At 38.4% G+C, this 23,235-nt stretch overlaps 1 pseudogene; it reads right to left on the bottom strand.

The window, feature by feature from the left end:
- Positions 1-12,782: 12,782 nt before the first annotated feature.
- Positions 12,783-14,636, bottom strand: LOC132602395 (cytochrome P450 71AU50-like; annotated as a pseudogene).
- Between the last annotated feature and the right edge of the window lie 8,599 nt (positions 14,637-23,235).

Here is a 23,235-nt window from a genome sequence, read left to right as displayed (position 1 = left end):
TAGCATCAAGACTGGAGCAGAAGTTAACCTCTTCTTAAACTCTTCAAAACTTTGCTCACAAGCATCTGACCACTGAAACTTAACCTTTTTCTGAGTGAATTTAGTCAATGGGGTTGAAAAAATTCTTCCACAAAATGTCTATAATAGCTTGCCAGACCCAAGAAACTTCTTATATCAAAAACTGAGTTGGGTCTAGACCAATTCTTTACGGCGTCAGTTTTCTAAGAATCAACCTTCACTCTTTCACATGAAATTACATGGCCTAGAAGCGCTACTAACTTCAACCAAAATTCACACTTCAAAAATTTCACATAAAGCTCACGATCTTCAAGTGTCTGCAATAATATTCTGAGATGTTCTACACGTTAAGCCTTACTACGGGAATACACAAAAATATTATCAATGAAGACAATGACGAATAAATCAAGATATGGCTTGAAGACCCGGTTCATAAGGTCCATGAAAGCAGCTAGAGCATTTGTTAACTTAAAAGACATGACAAGAAATTCGAAGTGACCATAATGTGTTCTGGAAGCATTCTTCGGCATATCAACTTCCTAAACCTTTAACTGATGGTATCCTCATCTGAGGTAAATCTTGGAATAACACTAGTTAATCTTGAAATAACACTGGTCACCCTGAAGTTGGTCAAATAAATCATATATTTTGGGAAGAGGATATTTGTTCTTAATGGTGACCTTGTTCAACTGACGGTAATCAATGCACATGCGTAAGAAATCGTCTTTCTTTCAGACAAACAAAATAGGCGCACCCTAAGGTGAGTCACTAGATCTAATAAATCCCTTGTCAAGAAGATCTTTCAACTGGGATTTTAACTCTTTTAACTCAGCTGGACCCATTATGTATGGCGGAATAGATATCGGCTCAGTGCTGGGAAGTATATCAATTCCAAAGTCTATCTCCCTGTCAGGAGGAACTCTGGGAAGATCATCTGCAAAGACTTTTAGAAACTCATTAACGACTGGTACGGACTGGAGAGTTGGGGTCTGGGTATCTGTATCCTTACTCGAACTAAGTGATAGATATACCCCTTGAAAATTATCTTTCTGGCTTTAAGATAGGAAATAAGTCTACCCTTGGGTACTACTGAATTACCCTTCCATTCTATGACTAGTTCGTTAGGAAACTCAAATCTCACAATTTTGGTTCTACAACCCACTGTGGCATAACATGAAGCTAACCAATCCATACCTTTGATTACATCAAAGTCTACAATTTCTAATTATGTTAAATCGACTATGGTTCTGCAGTGATAGACTAAAATTGGGCAACCCCTATAAATACGTCTAGCTATAACTAACTCTCTAACTGGAGTGGACACTTCAAAGTGTTCATGTAACTTTGCTTGTTCTATCCGAAATTTCTTACCAATAAATAGAGTTACATAAGATAAGGTGGATCCTGGGTCAATAAGGGCATAAACGTCGAATGTGAAGACTGTTAGTGCACCTGTGACAACATTTGCACCTGCCTCTATATCATGACGACCTGCTAAAGCATACAAGCGGTTTTGACCTCCGCCTGCATTGCCAGACTGAGCTGCACCATGCCTTGACTGGGATTGAGAATTTCGAGGAGCTACCGAATTTGTGGACCAAGCCACATTACCTCTGGTACCTTGTCTTTCTGATGGAAAGTCTCTCTTAAAATGGCCCCGCTGGCCATACCAAAGCATATATCCATTCCCATACGACACTCTCCTAGCTGGCTCTTACCACACTTGCTGCAAATCGGATTATCATAAGTCTGCTGACCCACCCTAGCTTGAGAATAGGAGTAAGTCGGCCTGAAATTCTGTCTCTTCTGATCATTCCTGAACTTTGGGGTTGGGGCACTGGCTGCAGATGGAGCGAGTACTGATGGTCTGTTCTTGAAGAATTTTCTGCCCCCCCCCCCAATGACTAAAGTTTCATGCTGGCTTAGCTCTTTTATTAAATTCCATCTCCTTCTATTTCTGAAGAACTTCCTTCTCTTTCATTCAGTCCTCAAGAACTTGAACAAAGGCAACTATCTTGGCGATAGTCATTGTCCCATTCTGAGTAGTAATATTTGCATCACCATATAAGTCGGGTATAAGACCCAACACAAATGTCCTAACTATGGCCCTCATGTCAGGAAGCATATACTGAGCAAACTTAGACAAGGAAACAAACTTGAGATAATATTCATTCACGCACATACTATTTTGCCTAAGTTTCTCAAATTCGTAGGCCTTCGCCTCTCTAACCTCAATCGGCTGGAACTAGTCAATGAAAGCATCAACAAACTCATCCCAAGCTTCTACAGATGCATCTTCCCCGCGAGACTCTTGCCATGTCTCATACAAAATATGAGCAACATTCTGTAACCGATAAGCTCCCAACTCTGATGCCTCTGTCTCAGTAGCATGCATAAAGCAAAAGACTTTTTGAAGCCTGTCGATGAAGTTCTGGGGGTATTCTCCCTTCATAGACCCTGTGAATACTGAAGACTTCATGTTCAAAAATTCCTTGGTCCTAGAATTGTTATGCCCTCCACTAGCACCTGCGCTGCGAGCGTTTCCTGACGTTATGCCTAGTTAGCAACAATTTGGATGAGCAGCTGAATAGCTCCCCTAACATCCATGTCAGAAGCACTGGTTGCAAAGTAACTGTAGGACGGACCTTCGCAGGCCTTTCTGTAGCTAGGGTTTCAGTATTCGATGCAACCCTCTGAGTCTGAGGCTCCACTTCTGGAGCAACGTTAGTGGTAGCCCTCTGGCTTGTAGCTGTAGTCCTCTTGGTGTACTTGTTTTCCACAGACATTGTCAAAAATACGTAATACGCACAAGTTAGAAGAATTTCTGAAGGCATAGCTCTAACTGCACTATTTAGAGTATTGAAAGAAGTGAGACAATCCTAGATGTCTTGGTGGTCAAGTGTTTATATGTATGGGTGCCACACACATATAAAAGTGACTCCACTGGACACGGTTTCATAGATTCCCTAAGACACTTGAACCTAGGCTCTGATACCAAGATTTTTCATTCCCCGAACCACAGCCTGGGAGTAACATGACACTCGGTACCTGGCTGCATGTGACCGAATAAACCACATGGCTTGTTGAATCAACATGGGGAATAAGCTGATGTGGAATACACCTTAAAACATGGATAATCTGAATAATAATGAAATCTCATCATAGTAATAAAAATACTTGTTTAAAACATGATGTGGAAATAGTTTAAATAACATGATAACTCTAAGCCAAAATGGCTATACGACTCTGAACGTTTGACATAACATAACTGACTAGTCTATAAAACCTGATACAGGTTATGTGTCCACCAAATAATGTAAGAGGGACCTAGTTGTGTACAAGTTCCCTTATGCAATGCAGTATGTAAAGGACACAGGATGTTACCATGGAAAACTCCTTGCTCAAGGGATTAAAAACCACGACCTACCCAGTATGATTTCAACTCCACTATACGAGCAACTTCCGATTACAACCTATAGCAAACTAGGAATTAACTCTCATAATCCCTCACCCCTACAATAGTTGCAACCTAGGAACTAACTCTCATAGTCCCTCCACTCTTTCAATACTCCGATTGCAAGCAACTCCACTTGACTAACTCTAGCCAAGGACCACTAATAAACCTAGACTAACTCTAGGCTAGTGTACCATTAAAAAGCTTGTGGAAACACACTTCCAGCAAGTACACTTTAAGACTTTTCAAAACACCTACAAACAACTTCTTACCAAAGAGGAGTAGGTTTACAATTTAAGCAGAAACGAACAAAGACTCACAACCATATAAAGAACATAGACTAAATCTTGTGTCTGGATCAGGTTCTTCAACTTGTAGGTGACTTTGTTCTTAAGAGATCTTGAGAACTTACGCCGGTAGCTTTGTATAATTTAAATTAGGTTTTCAAGTCTAGTCAATATATTGCATCATATTGTATATATAGTGGGAGAATGTGGGAAAGATAGAGACCACTCATTCACTTTGATCTAAAGCATGGGACAACTCACAGCTGCACTTATGTGCAGCAAGTGGCTCGGCTTTACAGCTGTCTCTGCTGATAGTGCAAAGTGCACAAAGAGCAGATTACAGCCCAGGTCTCTATTTCGTTTTGAAACAATTTGACAATCATCAAACACGAATGCACTTGGAACTATACATTTCTCTCTTTTTGATGATGACAAACTCATAGACTATGTTCCCTCTAAGAACCAGCTTCCCACTTTCTCCCCCTGCGAAGCAGACTATCATTGTCAAGGTGCCTGCAATATATTAGCAACATAATACCATTTTCAACTAGAAGACCAAAATTGCCACAATATCATCACATATCAATCTTCTAGTTCTTCCCCCTTACTCGGCACACCTTCCCACAGTTGTGAATTTTCAGCATTATAATTATTTATTTGTCGTGTCTTCCTCCTTAATCACCGCATGTTCAGTTTAGCTCACTTTTTGACTACACAATTATATCTTCCCCCTTTTGACACCATCAAAAAGATTAGTGCACATATATTAACTCAGAGCCACAAGGGCAACATAATCATGAGTAAGATAGAGGAAACCAAGCTAGAAATACTGCACAAGAACACATCAGTATGCCAATAGATATATCAGAACAAGTGCAGATAGTAATCAATTCAGTATACATAAATGATAGTTAAGCTGCAAATATGCCAAAATTCAAGAAAAGTTGACTTTAATTTTATGTTAAAGGGATAGGGGCAATGAATGATTTTCTTGATAATGTAGAGACTTTAAAGGGCTAAACAAGTATAGGTCAATTTCTATGGGCTAGCGATCCTTCATCATCTCATCTTTCAGTGCGTCCACTTGAGTTCTCAATTGATCCCTCTCCGCCCGTAGCTTCTCAATTTCTTCTTCTGCTTCTCGACCAGAACCTAGTTCTTTTGGTCATTCAGCCAGTTGGGCTTTTAGAAGGGCATTTTCCTCCGTGAGTTTTTTTATCGGTGCATTTGCTACTTCTTGAGCTTCAATTAGAATTGAGAGAGTGGATGGACTTCCAACTCCTGGTCTCTATGGCACAAACTCACACTCTTTCAAGGTGGCTAGAGAGAACACATGGTCCTTAGTTCCCAAGGAGGATCTACCAGTTCTTACATTAAAGTGCGGAAGGACTTTCGTAAAGAAAAATCCATATGGGAGACCAGGTCCTTCTTGCACAATTTGCGCCACCTTACTCATTCACTTGATCATGATGGCCGAAAAATTGATTATTTCAAAAAATTTAAGAGCTCCCACTAGAACCATGTATGCCCTCGTGATGGTAGATCGTCCCTCCATCCTTGGCCAAAGCACTGTGCTAACAAACTCGAAGACTAGTTAGTGCTCAGGCTTAAGCTCATTCTTACTGAGACTAGCTTCTGCTGCTGACTTTGCAACTTTGATGATGACCTTTTTGAAATCTGGAGATCTCTTGTCTGCTACTGCTCTCAAACCTGCTGTTATTACACCCTAAGATTTCCCCAAGTACCAACTCAGTAAACCTAAACTCTATCAGATTCACTGTTAGGGCCAGAGCCTTATCATTTATACAGAGAAAATTCTCATAGAATTAAACCACTTCGGCTTCGTCTACACATGGTGGTGGTTGGGTAAAGAGGTGGCTTCACTCCTGGAACTCTACCATTTCTATCAAATCTTTCCTGCCAGGCTTCTCTTTCAGATTGGCATCAAAGACTCTTCCAAAGAGAACCTTTTATTTTTGTAGGTTCTCTTTATTCTTTCTTCCTTTTACTTCACTACTTATCCTCTTCGAGGAACCTGGTCTCTCACTTGTACTCATCTTTATTTTCTTCAGTATAGGACACTAGGTTCTTCTCTTCTCTTCTCTTCTTGGTTTTGAGGACCCACATTTTCACTCAAATCACCTTACAACTTTGGGTCAAGCAAATGATTATTTTCACTCACCATTTCTTTCTTTGAATTTTTTCTATCAAAGGTGTCTCCTCTTCATCTTTAGAGTCCTCAACACTCGGCATTTCTGTGGCACAGCGAGAGCTTGAGTCATCAGACCCAGTTAAATCACTACTGACTGACCTAATTTCCTTTTCTCAGCCCATTGCTTTCTTGTATCATAGTTTGCCCCTTTTGTTTTCACTGATTTTCCCTTCTTCCCACCCATATGACCATATGTTTCCTTTTGATCAAAGATAGCCGACAGGGATGCAAATTTCCTAGTCGTTCTACGCTTGCTGGGTTTTGAAGGAACGGGTATAGGGAAAGCTGAAGTTGCTTCATTTATGCCATGATTGGAGGAAGTTGAGTGCCTTGAAGGTGATGATTTGGATCGATTTTCTCAGGATTTATGAGGATTGATGATGTTTGATAAGCACTTGGTGACAGGACAGAAATGTGAAGAGTTTAGGCGAGTATTATATGAGAGACATGTACAAATAAGGTCCTGAAGTTCAAAGATTTGGGAAAGTAAAGAGAGAGAAAGATGAGGATAAATGTCTTTTAAAGAGGCAAAAGTGGCACTTTAGGATAGGTGTAAGAGACAACAACTGATTTGTTCAAAAAGGAAGTGATGATTTGGCACAGACACTCTTTTAAGACTTCTTGGAAGAGGAAAAGACACATGACATATCTGGAAATTTTCGCAGTTCAAATACATTTATGAGTACTGAAAGAAATCTGACCTCAGATACAGAGGCCTGGTCTCTAATCAGAATTTTTGAAGTATCAGGCCATCACTGTGAACTGTGTAGAACTCCTTATGCTTGAATTCTCCTGATCCTTCCATGCATGTATACATGTAATAGTACAGAAGTCAGTTAGATATAGCTAAAAGCACTTGTCAGCAGTGTACCTTTTCATTTATTGTAGCCATTTTGAGTGATGCCTTTCTGCAGCATTGTTCATCAGAGATCCTTTCTTTTATCATCACACCACACGCATCCTGCTATAAGGGCTTTGAGGGAATATTTCTTAACCATAGTTGCACCTTGGAGCTGTCACAGTTTATCAGTTTATGCTGACTGCTCCTTCTTTCTCCCGCCCTTTTAGTGATGCTAATGATTGGATTTAGGAAGTCATGCCAGCTTGGGTCCTTTGTAGGTATAGAAGGGGTGAATCAAACTCATTTTATCCCATATGGGCAGCATATTCCTTTTCATCTTCAAATGCCATTTCTTTTGAGGACCTGATCCTTTCACTCTGGTTCTCTTCTTGATAACACTCCTATTCTTTTGAACAACGTCAAACTTTATCTTGTAGGACTCTTGGTGACGACTTGTTTGCCTGCAAGGAGGAAATGTCTACTCTTTGGTTGTGGGAAAAATTTTGCTGTGGAGATCATATTGGATGGCACCAGCAGAGTTGAAGGAGTTAAAAGAGCAGCTATAGGATCTTTTGAGTACGGGATTTATCAGACCAAGTGTCTCTCTTTGGGGCGCTCCTGTACTGTTTGTGAAGAAGGATGGGACTACGCGAATGTGCATTGATTACTACCAGTTGAACAAAGTCACCATTCGGAACAAGTACCCCATTCCTCATATTGATGATCTATATGACAAGCTACAGGGGGCTTGTATTTTCTAAGATTGATTTTAGATCGGGTTACCATCAATTGAAGATTTGAGCAGAAGATATTCCTAAGACAACTTTTAGGACTCGATATGGGCACTATGAGTTTCTTGTTATGTGTTTTGGGCTTACTAATTCCCCTGCTACTTTTATGGACTTGATGAATGGCATTTTTAAGCCATAGTTAGATTCTTTTGTGATAGTGTTTATTGATGACATTGTAGTTTACTCTCGGAGTAGGGAGGATCATGAGAAACACTTGAGGGTTGTTCTTAGGTTGCTGAGAGACAAGGAGTTGTATGCCAAGTTCTCTAGGTGTGATTTTTGGCTTGAGTCTATATCTTTCTTGGGCCATGTGGTGTCAAAGGAGGGGATTATGACTGATCCTAAGAAGATTGAGGCAGTGAGAGATTGGGCTATGTCAACATCAGTGACAGAGATTCGCAGCTTTGTGGGGGTTAACCAGTTACTACCGTTGGTTCGTGAAGGGGTTTGCTTCTATTGCTTCGCATTTGACCCATTTGACTTAGAAAAAGGTACCTTTTCAGTAGTCCGACAAGTGTGAGAAGAGCCTTTAAAATCTCAAGATTTTATTGACTACAACTTCAATCCTAGCATTGCCTGTGGAGGGCAAGGATTTTGTTGTTTATTGTGATGTTTCACGTTCTGGTTTGGGTGCTGTGTTGATGCAAGAAAAGAGAGTTATTGCTTATGCTTCCAGAAAACTGAAAATTCATGAAAAAAACTATCCCACTCATGATTTGGAGTTGGCAGCGGTGGTATTTTCTTTAAGGATTTGGAGACACTATCTCTATGGTGTACATTGTGAGGTTTTCACCGATCATCGCAGTTTTCAACATGTGTTTACTCAGAGGGATCTTAATTCTACACTATCTCTATGGTGTACATGGTAGCGGATGCCTTGAGTAGGAAGTCAGCTAGCATGGGTAGCTTGGCTCGCTTGATCATTTCAGAGTGTCCCTTAGCCATGGAGGTCTAAACTCTGCCTAACAGTTTCATGAGGCTTGATGTGTTTGATTCCGGCAGAGTGTTGGCTTGTGTAGAGGCTAGATCAACTTTTCTAGAGCAGATTAAGGCAAGGCAATTCGAGGATGCAAGTTTGTGTAAGATCCGTGATAAGATTTTGAGTAGTGTGGCTAAGGAGACCATGATTGATAGTGGGGGGATCTTGAGGATTAAGGGGTGTGTTTTTGTTCATCGCATTGATGACATGATTTGAACGATTTTGGATGAGTCCCACAGTTCTAGATACTCTATTCATCTTGATGGTACCAAGATGTATCGTGACTTGAGGAATCACTATTGGTGGGCTAGGATAAAGCGTGATATTGTTGAGTTTGCTTCGTAGTGTCTAAATTATTAGCAGGTTAATTACGAGCACTAGAGACTTGCGGGTTTGCTTCAGAGGATGCCCATTCCCGAGTGGAAGTGGGATAGGATAAACATGGACTTTATCATTGGTCTTCTGATGACCTTGGGCAAGCTTAATTTGATCTGGGTCATAGATTGACTATGTCTGCTCATTTCATACCGGTTCAGATTACCTACACTGCTCAGAAGTGTGCCCATATTTATATCTGTGAGATTGTTCATTTGCATAGGGTCCCTATTTCTATCATATCTGACAAAGGCATGCAGTTTACGTCTCGATTTTGGGGGACTTTGCAGGCTGAGTTGGGTACTTGATTGGATCTCAGTACAGCTTTTCAACCTCAGACAGATAGTCGGTTTGAGCGGAAAATTCAGGTTCTCAAGAATACACTCCGAGCTTGTGTGATTGACTTTGGAGGTCACTGGGACTAGTTCTTATCATTGGCAGAGTTTGCGTATAATAATAATTACCACTCCAGCATTGATATGGCTCTATTTGAGGCTCTTTATGGGAGGCGATGTAGATCTCCTATTAGGTGATTTGATGCATTTGAGGTAAGGCTATAGGGTACTGAACTTTTAAGAGAGTCATTAGACAAGGTTAAGGCGATTCAGGACAAGCTCTTAGCGGCTTAGAGTAGACAGAAGGAATATGTGAACCGAAAGGTCCTAGATCTTAAGTTCATGTTTGGGGAGTAGATTTTGTTAAAGGTTTCACCCATGAAGGGTGTGATGAGCTTTGGGAAGAAGGGCAAGCTCATTCCTAGGTTCACCGGCCCTTCAAGATTCTTAGTCGTACGGGGGAGGTAGCTTATGAGTTGGCTTTGCCTACAGGTTTGTCTAGCGTTCATCCAGTGTTTCATGTCTCTATGTTAAAGAGATATCAGGGTGATGGTTCTTTCATCATTCGTTGGGATTCCGTCTTATTGGATGAGAACTTGTCTTATGAAGATGAGCCTATCTCTATTTTAGACAGAGAGGTTCGAAGTTAAGGTCTAAGGAGATAGCGTCTGTGAAGGTTCAGTGGAAAAATCTTTCCATTGAGGAGGCTACTTGGTAGACTAAGTCCGATATGTGCAATAAGTATCCCCAGATTTTTACTGAATCAGGTTCCTTTCCCCTTGTTTTCTTCCCTTGTCCGTTCGAAGATGAACAATTGTTTAATTGGTATCTGATGTATCGAGCTGTTAGGTCGTTATAGGCATTTTCATCATTTTACCCCTGCTAGTTCCTTTTCGGGACTAGAAGTGAGCCGAATGAAAACTTAAATAGTAAGAATTTTAAAAACGGAGGCACTTGATTTCATTTTGTGTGCTTGTTTGAAAAAATTAGTTCATTTCCGTTGGGGTTGATTTAGTAAATTAACCTCCATTAGGAATTTCGAGGCTACGGGTGAGTCCATAGCGTGTGTTTTACACGTGTATGCATGTTTGGTTTGTGTCTGTAGGGGTTCGAATTGATGTTGGGATTTTGAGTGAACATCTGGTAAAAAACCAGAGGTCACTGGTTCGAAGGCGACTGCTGCAGCGATCGAGGGCCAGTATAGCGAGTCCACCATAGCGGGGCGTCGGTCACCGCCGCGAGATACGGGAATTGAGAAAGTCCGTCATAGCGGGACCGCTGCGATGCGGTCTTGACAGCTACGGCGAGTCGAACGAGTTAATGAGGTCCATCATAGCAGTGGTATTTTCTCTACAACGAGACCACTGCAGCTAGACTAGTGACCACTGTAGCGGTCAATGGAGATAGAAACCACTTTTATATTGCTAATTTCGAGGCATTACCCATATAACTCCAAAAATTCTTCCCAAGAAAGTGAGAGGCGAATTTCCTAGAGTTTTGGTGGATTCTTCTTTGAGGGTAAGTCTTAACCTATTTCCTTGTTCATTCCATTATCATCTTTAAGTTCATACACTAGTTAAGGGTTCTCTAATGGTGATGAAAATACTAGAACCCTAGAATTGTTAAACCCTTGAATGATTGGTGGGTTGTAGATTTTATTGTTATTTAATCACCTAGAAGTGTAGATATCACTTTCTAGGAAGGGAATTTGATTACTTATGGTGAAAATAGTATATCAAGACTTAGGGTTCTGTTATGACTTGTAGCATGGTGCTTTGCATTTATTAACATTGAATTAATTTATTGATTGATCATATTCTATATGGACTGTTGGGCTGGAATATGCATATTGTGATCAGATACAGATCATATATATATATATATATATATATATATATATATATATATATATATATATATATATATATATATATATATATATATATATATATATATATATATATAAGGCACATTTGACAGGGAGTGATGATGTGGCCTAGTTATGGGCTCGTGATCCGAGGTCAGTTCCGGAGCGAGTGGTACATGGACACCATGGGTCCCTTGCAGGTCATGACTAATGAGCGAAAATAGTCATTGGCATGTGTGTACGGTTGAGATACTATCATTGGTTGCGTTGCATTCATTGGACTTATCTTAATCTTGTGATGCATTGTTGATTTGTTCATGTTTGGCATTGATACTTGTTGTGTTGTTGTGTTGTTGAGCCTATCTTCCTATTTTGTTGATTTTATGAACGTATGCATGATAATAATCTTAGTCAGCTTATGATATCTACTAGTACATAGTGTTTGTACTGATACTATCTTATTGCACCCTTTTTGTCGAGACCTCACATCTAGCTTGAGGCTATTTCCTGTTCAGATCAGAGGGTGAGCTCCTATCCATGCCATGCCTCCTAAAGATCTTTTCTATCTTGATGTCTACTTCATTTCAGACATTTATGTTATTTCAGGCAGCTATTATTTCTTAGGCAGCTTTATGTTTTAAAGTCCTTGTACGATGACTTTCGGATTTTGGGATTGTAATAGTTAGACTTCCGCATCTTTATTTTATTTATGACATGACTAGACAGGTTTATGGTTTTATTCTTGTTATGGATTTATCCTTGAATAACTGAATTGAATAATTGGTTAGGCGATGGTTCGCCCACCAGGGGGGTTAGTGTGGGTGCCATCACGACAGGTTGGGTCGTGACAGTAGTGAATTGGATCAAGACCAACACTAAGCCACCTTGGAGCTTGTGGGACATTATTAATAGCATTCAATACAATCTCAAAGAGCTGGAGGTTTGGAAGATACAACATTGTTTCAGGAGGGCAATTGTGTTGCAGACAAGTTAGAAATTGGGTCTCTAATGCAATGTTACAATTCACTTTATCAAATTTCAAGACATTTTTAATGATATTAGAGGCAGTATAAACCTGGAAAGAATGCAGCAACCCTCTTTTAGGATTAGTACTCACAAAGGATCTTTGTTTTTGGATAGGGACATGTATAAGCAATATAAGTTTGATGTTCCTTGCTTCTATAAGCTTTTGTATAGGAGGGGTTTGCTTATCACCTCTCAGATATCACCTTTTTTTTGTGAGCTTACTAGAAAATCCTACTGCCCAAGATTAATGGGGCCTGTTCCATTCTTAGTAGGTTCATAGAGTCTTTTCCCCTTTATTTTTTAATCTGCTTTGGGTTATTCTACAGGTCCATCTCATTGAGATAGATAACTGATAAAATAATGGGTACATTTTAAAGGAATCAAGAACAGAAAAGATCAATTGTACATGTATTCAAATTATAGGAACAATGCCAATCAAATTTGGCATGAATTTATTGTTGCCACTAGTATTTGCAGAATAACAGGTGAAGCACACAACAAACACAAAAATCAAAAGAGTAGAACCGAGAAGAGGTTTAAGTTTTCAACAAGTACAATCCTGATGATGAGGTATCTAAATGAAAATTTGTATTTTGATCATACGTTTAGTCTATAAGTAGGAATAACCATTAAATGGTTTTCTTTGCATGTTACTATCCCAAAGTTCTCATCAAGGTCTAAATCACACGGTTGCATACCATTTGGAAGCTCCCAATCAAAGCAATGCACCAGTTGTGCCAATAACAGGCGGACAGTGACAATTGCCAACTGCATTGCGGGGCAGCTTCTTCTGCCAGAGCTAAATCGTAAAAGTTGGAAGTCGCGTCCACAAATATCTATATTGCTCTCGATAAATGTCTTTGGCAAAAACTTTTCAGGCTCAGGCCAAATATTTGGATCCCTTTGAATCGCATAAAAGTTTATCATGATCCGGGATCCCTTTTTTATTTGGAAGCTATCAACTACAAAATCTTCCATCGCCTCGTGAGGAACTAGTGGCACTACGGAATGCGGCGTCATTCCCTCCTTTACAACCATGTTTAAGTACTTTAAATTCTGCAAGTCTTCTTCTTTCAACATTTTTTCAAGGCCTACCACTTTTTCTAACTCCTTTTGGAGTTTCTTCATCGCTTGAGGGTGTCTAAGAAGCTCTGTCAGGATCCATTCTACAGCTGTTGATGAACTACCCATTGCTGCAACAAGCATATCCTGTTATAAAAAATGAAATAGGGGAAATTATTACGAGCAAATATAATCGCATGATGAGTTTATAATATTAGAGGTACTCCTCCATTCACTAGGAAGGATTTTTGACTATTTGACCCTTATTTATGTCTTCAGAATAATCTCTCTTCATTGAATAATTACTTTATTTATGTGTCATCTCGCCATAGTTGAGGTGTTTGTAATCTTAAAAAACCATTACTACTAAGGGTAAATGGGAAAAAAGTAAGTAATTTTGTCTTGAACTTCTAAAATAACAAATAATTTGAGACAACTATTTTTTTGAAATTACGACAAATAATTTGAGATGGGGGGAGTATATAAATGGGATGAAATAACGTACGAAGAGGATAGCTTTTAGATGACTACGGTCAAACTGGAACTCTGTCTCTCCTGATTGCATAATGTCCAGCATGGTGTCCGCAAAGTCTTTGGATTGCTTCTGTTCATGAGACTGGACATGTTCATCAATAATCTTCTCAAGAAACTCATCAAACACCTTTGAAAGGTCCTTGAGCCGGCAAGTGAGTCCCTGGAGATCAAGTACACCAAGGAAGGGGGAAAATCTCCAAGATTTGGTGTTGCAACTAAATGCACAACCTCTTGAACTAAAGCTTTGAATCCCCTCTTGTCAAAATCTTCATCCATGTACTTCTTTCCAAACACCATCAAGCAAGTCAAGTCAGCATTCAAGGACGCAATCTTTGCATTAAGATCAACAACAAGGCGATCACTAGGTTCATTTTTCAGTGATTTGATCATAAGCTCAACTTGTTGCCTTATCATGGATTGAAATGAATTAGTCTTTTGATTAGTCAAAAGGTGCAGAGTGCACAATTTGCGCATGTTGCGCCAATATTGTCCATACTTTGCAAATATCAAATTCCTTTGGCCATATGCCTAATACGACATGCCTCATTATGAGGCCTACTAGCAAATATATGATCATATGTCTTAAGGACCTTCTCCGCTGCATCTGTAGACGAGACAATTATTGTAGGTACTAGTCCTAGTCGCACATACATAAGCGGACCATGTTTCTTGGCTAGTTTTAGGAAATCTTGGTGTGGATTTTTACCTAACAAGTGAAGATGTCCTAAAATGGGAAGCCCTTTTGGACCTGGAGGATGCCTTTTCCTCTTCTGGATATTGTTTAGCAGCTCATACAGGGCATATACAATAAGAACAACCACTAGTGTTGCCCGTATAAAAGCCATGCCTAATACTTACTGAATTGTTTTGCTTCTAAAAGAGCTCTAATGGAAAGGGTCCAGAGAACTGAATCATATAAAGGCTATTGGCTGCCACCGTAGAAAAATCAATGCACTATTAGGTTTTGTTAGGTATGCATGGAGTAATTTAGTTTTAAAGTCATACCAAGCAATTTATTTGGTGATTGTAAGTGGCATTTCCGGCTAGAGTGACTTTGTAAGAGAAAATCCATAAGTTGATTTACTTTATTGATATAAAAATAAGTTAAGCTACTTTATTGATACAAAAATAAATTAAGTGATTTTACTAAGTGATTGCACATACTTGATAGTTGAGTGACCATTTGAAAAATTAACTCGGCTATCGAGTTGTAATCCTATTAGCTTATTATGGAAGCATTAATTCAATTGTGATAAGTTGGACACATCGTTCCAAGCCAGAATTAGCTTGAAGGATATTAACAACTATCAAGTGATTGTTTAGCTGAAGGGCTTACCGGTAATCAGATCTTAGGATTACCAGTGTAATATGAATTTGGCTCTGTTTTAGTGGGGACGAGTTAGTTGAAATACCACACGGGTGTGGTCCGGTGGTTTTACACCTTTAATTCAGGGTAGTTTTTCACGTAAAGTCGTATTTTCTATACGTACTTTAGATTCTTAGAACACACTAGCAAGAAACATCACTTACCGGTTCCATTAGTTAGTTCCTGTAACTCGAACAAATTTTAAGAGTGTGCGAAAAATATTTGGAATGATTCAATTCACCTTCCTCTTATGTTGTGTAAATGTACAAAATAACAGGTTGAAATCCACGTTTCTAAAACTAATTGTTGGATTAAACCAGCCCAAAGATATTCTTAATAGGGAAAAGGACACATTGACACCAGATGACCCAAGAATCTTAAAAGTCATTTTTAGTCCTTTCAAAATAATTCCATTTTCTAGCCATTTTCCAACTAATTCTAGCATATGTATATATAAACTGTATCGTTGTTGTATATGTATCAGTACTGTAGATGTATAGAAAATGTATTATACGTATAGAAACTGTATCATTGTTGTATAGAATATGTTTCACTACTGTATATGTATAGAAAAAATGTATCATAAGTGTAGAAACTGTATCATTATAGAATAGAATATGTACCTCAGTATATGTATAGAAAATATATCATTGTTATATATTTTGTGTATAATCAACATATAATTAGGAAATGTATCACTGGTGTATAATTAATAAATATATAATTAATGTATACTTACTATAATTATTATACATGTTTTGAATTATTTCTTGAAGGCTCAATTAACATATATTTAGTAATTATACATATATGCTAAATTAAATGAAAGATACATTTAATGTGGCTGTTGCATATCACCTCGATTGGTCATTCATATTGAACAGGAGTAATTAACTTTGAATTATTGTACCACAAGAGGTCTTTTAACAAATACTGCAGTAAACAAACAAGGGAAAAAGAAAAAAGAAATCAAATCACGAGACTTGCTAATTTCGTAGAACGCTTGGGGAATTTACTTTTTCGTTTTCAAGTGGCAAGTGCCACAGGTTGGAATTGTAAGTGGTAATAGTTTTGGGATATTTTTGAAGGCGCAATATGATTTTTTTTCGTCAATCTTTAGTGGCGACTTTTTGAACTGTTGTGGCGACTTTAGTCACCATAGTCCTATTAGTAGTGAACCTTTTAGTGATGACTTGTCGATTTTTGTGGCGACTAAAGTCACCACAAATGTCTGATTTATATTTTTTGAAAGTTTTATTTGTCATAGCTACCTCTAAGAAGTATCTATTGATAATAACTACTATTTAATTAAGTTATTCATATTTCGTAGCTACAACGATTTTCTAATTTACATATTGTAGCTATACCAAATACATAGATTTATTCTACTGTATCAAGTTTCTCCCTCACCTCTCTCTCTCTCTCTTCTCCCTCACCTCTCTCTCCCCTTTCCCCCTCTCTTCAGCCCCATACTCCTCTTTGTCATCCTCTCTCTCCTTCGAAACCCTAGCCAAATCAGATACCCTAATTTCCACTTTCTCTCTTCTCTCTACCTCAATGTTCCTCATGGCTAAGAAGCTAAAAACCAGAGCTTCTGAACCACATGTACAACAACAAAATGAAGAACCACAAGGCATTAAACTATCACGACCCGACTAGGGGCCGTGACGAGTACCGGGGCTAACCACCGAGCACCACTCATTTCCTTACTCGTCATAGTCATTGTGCAATTCTTTACCATTCATATACTCATAATCATAAGACAACCATTTTTCATTTGGAAAACATAATTAATTTTATATACATAAGCCCTTCGGCTATCAAAATAATAATATATACACCATAGTAGCATCGTGAGACCATACTACCCATACATACGTATCTACAAGTCTCTACTTAGATTACTAGACATATGGACGGGACAAGACCCCGTCGTGCCCAAAATACATATACATATATATATACACCAAAGGATAAACCCATTTAGCACCTCCGGAATAATGGAGTGCTCCTGTAAATCTGCTGATAGCTCCTATAGGTCTGTGCCGCCTCCCTGTCTACCTGTGGGCATGAACACAGCGTCCAAAGAAAACGGACGTCAGTACGAATATTGTACTGAGTATGTAAGGCATGAAAGAAATAAACATGATAGAGAAGTCATAGTCATAAGGTGAAGGCAAAACATGCGCGACCTTTAGGGATGAATACATTTCATACATATATCATATATACATAATCGTAGTGCATGAATCATCATAGCGCATACATCATTGTGTCATATAATTCATCATCGTAGTATTGTATCTGCTCATACGCATAAAACATTATCCGTATTCGGCCACGTAGTGGCTCGACAATATCACATGCATCATAACAAGGCTCAGTATATCTCATCATCATTATTGCCATCACATACATCTCATAAGCTTATCATAACCTTTCATTAAAGCATACATTTGAATTTAAGACAAACTATGAAAAATCATATCATATTCGTAGCATGAACCTCAAAAAAAAAAAAATCGCATGGTAGACTTTATAATCTCTAGAATTAGGCTCATCATTACCATCCTCGCATCTATGGAATATCTCTTACCTTTATCTCATATGAAATCCTCTATGAACATAGACTCGTGATTTTTCGTGACCTTGGTCGTAGGTCGTGCATTAGAGCTTCTAGACGATCTATAACAATATCGGGGTGACATAAGGTCGAGAATCCCCAATTACATCATGAACCATTCATAAGTATTCTGCCTCACCTTGAAGGAAATAGCATATAAGGTAAGTGTACACAACAAGCAACATCAATAGATCATAGTTAATATCGTTAACTTTGTAGAAACACTATACCATGAACTCTAGAATCTTTAGACTTAAGCTCATCCTTTTCATTATCGTGCTCGTAACATGCCTCTTATCTTTATCTCGCGTGGCTACTTATGAACATAGACCCTTAGTTCCGGAATATAAGAAAGTCATGGAGAGGTAGGAAACATAACATCATAGAAGTTACATAAGGATCATTAGTTTCCTAGGAATGTCGTATCCTGAGCTTTAGGACTTCTAGACTTATATTCATCATTGGTATCGTCATGCTCGTTACATATATCTTTTCTTTATCTTGTATGAAGCTCTCTATAATCGTAGACTCATAGCTTTCGAAGCGTAGGAAAATCATGAAGAAGGAGGAAATATCACATCATAGGATTCATGCCTTAGAAAGAAGGGACTAGCCTTACATACCTTTTCCTTTAGCTATTCTACCGCTTGATCGTTCTCCTTCAATGCTGACGTCCTTACCTTCAAGGGAGTTCGTATTAACATTAGTTAGACGATTATAGGAACGTGTTACTATTGCTAGAGAAAATTGGGCAACATTTCCTTTGTCTATACAACTTTCCCCATTTTCTATATCAACTCCCACACATCCATAACAACATTCACAATGTCACAAACAACAATCATCATCCATCTATATTATCCACCTTTCACAATTTCACTCCAATTTCTTCATAATCATGGTTATAGTTCATTATCACATTTTCTCACATATAATACTTACTCCATGTTCTAAATGTGATTTATAACATAATCATACTCGTAACATACCAAGAATCATGATTCATATTAGGCTACTACTCAAAAATGTCACTATTCACACATTCATGACCCATTTTCTATATCTTTCTACAATCCAAGTGTCTTAGCCTTCCAATACCTTAAACAACAGGGAATGATCATAAAACTCACCTTAGATGATGAGAGAATAAGCCTTGAGTGGAACTTCTCTTCTTGCACCAAAACCCTAGCTCACTTCCCTTGAGATTTCTTCGCTTAGATGAACTTTAATGTGCTTCTTACACTTGATTCACTTAGATTGATGTAGTTGATCACTAATATTTCTTGGATTCTAGTGGGAGAAATGTTCTAGAGAGTTCTAGAGAGAAGGGGAGTGAAAAGGGAAATGAAATAAAATGAAACTTGGATCCCTCATTAAATACACCAAATCTGTTCCCGACCAGTTCTTCGGACCAACATACGGTCCGTATAAATTATACAGACCGTATGTCTGGCCGTATATTTGGTCCAAAGGAGGGTGACAATCTGGGCTGATTGTACGGTCCAGCATACGGCCCGTATGTTTTATACGGCCAGTATGTTTGGCCGTATAATCCCCAGTTTTTCGAGGTTTGTTTTCGTTGAATCGTTTGATCTCCAATCCTTATGGAACCTTCTTAGCACTTGTTTATCACCTCATTAACAATCTAAGGGATGTTATAACTCTTCTCCAAAGCATTATCAAATCCTCGTTAACTCGTTACTCGTAATTCCTTTTCGATACCTATCGTATGCGTTGCCTTCTCTTGGCAAACTTTCTTTCCCTATCTCGAACATCTTTGAAATCTTAATTAGGGTCATCAAATGTCATTTCTTACTTATTGAAATACCGTATGCTCATGCTCTTCACTAGTCTATTCACTTGTGCATCAACGGAAAATTTCCGAGGTGTAACATAAACAAGAACTTGATGTTGAACAAGAAGAATACAAAAATGATGTCGTAAAAGAAGAAACAGTACATTAAGAAGACAAAGAAGAACCAGATCCCAAAGAAGAGAACCGTAAAGTGGCGGCGATAAGATCCGCCATCGTCGAGTCACTGGCGGAAATTCTTCCACCAGCGAGTAAATCTTTAAGGGATTGGATCTGAGGCTTGTATTCGTATTTTAGAAGTGGAGACAATCTCAAATTTAGCAAATACACCTGCTCTTCATTCTCTTTCTTGTATCTCATATCTGAGTATGTTAAGTGTATTCCATGGCTTCTTCTCTTTCTTGTATCTAGATTTTGAGTGTATTCGTTATTTTTTTAGTGTAAATATAAGATTAATGTATTTGACTGATTATATTGTTAGGCAAACTAGATGTATTTGACTGTATTTATCGTTTGAATGATCTATATACATATGCTTGTATACAATTTTTCTGAGTAAATACGCTGTATCTGAAATTTTGTATCTGAATTTTTCTTGTTTGTATAAAAATTTACCCGTCATTGTTTGATACACCCGAATACACTCTATAGCAGTGAAATATGCTAGCCGACGACAGCTCAAATACATTAAATTACAGTCGAATACATTCAACCTTTGCGTTGTCCGGCAGCGACCTTGCTAATCGGAGTTCGAATACATTCAAATACAGCCAAAATAAACGGATACATCAATATATAAATACACCGGAGTACACAACTCCTTCGTGTATTTAAATAAACTGGAATACAATCATTTTGAATACACATGTATTCAAAGAAATTAAGGTTGCATGTATTTAAATACATTCAAATACACGCACATCAAATAAGATTAGATACAATTGAACAGTGTATTCAAATACAATTAAATACAGCGAATTGTCCTAAACTAGCTACCAAATGTAAATACATAAAATGTAGTTGTGGATTGTTAGAAGCTCTTAAAAGGTAATGGTTTATGTAAGTTGGGCTTTCCAAACGTGGGCCAAACAAATTTCTGATGGCCACTGTGTGTCCTTTTCCCTTCTTAATATGGTGGGATATTGTCCGCTTTTAACCAAACCCGCACAATTCTTCACAAAGACCTTACACCATTAAAAGCATCCCTACAACCAAATTTGTATTTTTTTTTCTTTTCTTTTCAACGACCAGTGTAGGACTTATATTTGCATACCCAACCGAAGTTTATGGAGATAACCATTTCCCTCATCTCTGCTTTGATTGCCTCTTTCTTAGCACCTATAACTCTCGATTTGGCCTCGATACAATTTGAAATTTTTTATGTTTAAATAAAATAAATCCTACCGTCATTTACAATATCTTTAGTAAAAACTTTTCTTTTTATATAGTTTAAAACAAAAGAAGCCGCCTTGAATGTACAATTAACATATGATGCTTGGAAATTACAGTTAAGGTACATTCACTTAGTGAGTAAACATTAAAATGAAAATTCAAAGTGAAAGGATATACTTTTGTGTTGTACCTTTCATTTGAAATTTCCATGTCAAGCTAAGGGACGTGCAAGGACCTGAGAAACAATAACATTTTTATTCATCATTCATAGTCGTCTTTCTCGACTTTTAGTGTGCTATACTATGGAGCCTTAAGTCTGATTTTAACTGCTTAAGTAGATTTTAGGCTGCGGCAATGGTGATATTCCTTGAGCTAATGTTTTACGTATAATTTTGTTTTAGTTCAAAAAGTAGAGAAAGACATAAGTAATTAGAGTAGGGAATACGTTTGTCAAAATGGACTTCAATGTATTTAGTCCGCTTATGAAACACCAGATTTCATGCAATATACAGTGTTTCTTGACTATCACAGTGTATTTTCACTAGAGATTTATGTTCAACACCTAAACTATGCAAAATTCCCTTTAACCATTTCAATTCACAAGCTGTCATTGCCATTAATCGGTATTCTGCCTTCAGTGACGAGCGAGAAACAATGTGTTGCTTCTTGGTTTTTCATGATACGGGTGAATTCCTGAGGGAGATAAACCAACTGATGAGTGATTTTCGAGTCAACGGACATCTGGCCTAGTCCGAATCACACTATCTGTATAGCTGAAGATCACAATCTTTTCTCATCACAATGCCTTGTCCTAGGTTCTTCTTCAATTAACGCACCACACAAAGAGTTGCATTTCAGTGTGCTGCCTTTAGTTGCTGCATGAATTGTGTCAGAACATGCAAGCAATATGACAACTTAGGTCACGCAAAACTAAGGTATATCATTTCCGGAGTCGACATACTTGCCCTGGACTAGGAACACAAAATCACAGTGGCAATTTCATATAAATTTTCTCCGTAAGGTCACCGTGTAAGAAGGCATTATGAACATCTATCTGATGCAACTCCCAATTTCGCACAGTCGTAACTAGAAGAAATGTCTGAACGGTTACTACCTTAGCAACTGGAGCAAAGTTTCATTGTAGTCAATTCCTTTCTCTCGTTTATTTCTGAAAATGACCAACCGAGATTTATATCGCTCGATTGTGTCGTCAGAGTTGTACTTGATCTTGTACACCCATCTACATCAGAGTGCTTTCTTATCTGGCGACAATGTTTTTAATGTCCACGTTCCATTATCCTCCAATGCTTGGATCCCTTGCTACATGGCTTTTCTCCGATGTTCCTCTTTCATTGCTTTCGAGAAAGCTTTTAGCTTCATTCCTATGATGATTGGTGCAAGGAAGCATTGATGTTACAAGAAAAAAATATCACAAGATATATAGTGAGCTACAAGATAAGGAATACCTGAGGGTTGCTGAGGATCAAACGGATGCACTGATGGAATTCGTTTTCAAAATGTTTCAGTGACGTAGTCGCGCAACTGAATCGATTCATGCTTCTGATGTTTACACCGACGCAATTGTTCTTCCGAGGAATTTTGTTGGTCCGGACACCTTCTGTCTGTACTTCCTCCATGTTTTCTCTAACTAGACCAGCATATGTCCTGTCTAATTCCGGCTGATCTGTAGGTTCAGTATCTGGTGTTCATACTTCATCCATCCGTGTTTCGTTTGTACCTACATTGTTAATCCAGTCTTATTTGAAGTTGTGTTGGTTTGTTTCTCCCTCCTTTTCTTCCGCGATGACTTTTATGTTGTCGACCAAGTTACTTGATTCCACAATAAGGGGGAACTTAGTCTCGTAGAAGTCCACATCTCTTGAGACTAAATATTCATCGTTCTCTAAGTCATACAATCTCCAACCCTTCTTTCGTTGGGGTATCCCAATAAGACATACCTACGACTCCGACTGTCAAACTTGTCCCTCGTTCGTCCCTTTGTGTATGCATAGCATAGTCACCCTATCACCCTTAAATGATCACACCGACGCGCCTCCCCGTATAAAATTTCATTGAGGGTTTTCCCATTCAAAATCGAAGATGATGTTCTATTGATAAAATACCCCGCAGCCAAAACACATTCTCCCCAAAATTTGATCTGAAGATGACCCTGTAATCTCAAAGTTGGCGCTATATTAAGAACGTGGCGTTGTTTTATTTCGACTCTTTCATTCTGCTATGGTGTCCCTGTGCAAGATGT

Source organism: Lycium barbarum, chromosome 7 (genome assembly GCF_019175385.1).
Source record: "Lycium barbarum isolate Lr01 chromosome 7, ASM1917538v2, whole genome shotgun sequence".
In the NCBI taxonomy this organism is placed as follows: domain Eukaryota; kingdom Viridiplantae; phylum Streptophyta; class Magnoliopsida; order Solanales; family Solanaceae; genus Lycium; species Lycium barbarum.
This window is presented reverse-complemented; position numbering and strand designations above follow the sequence as displayed.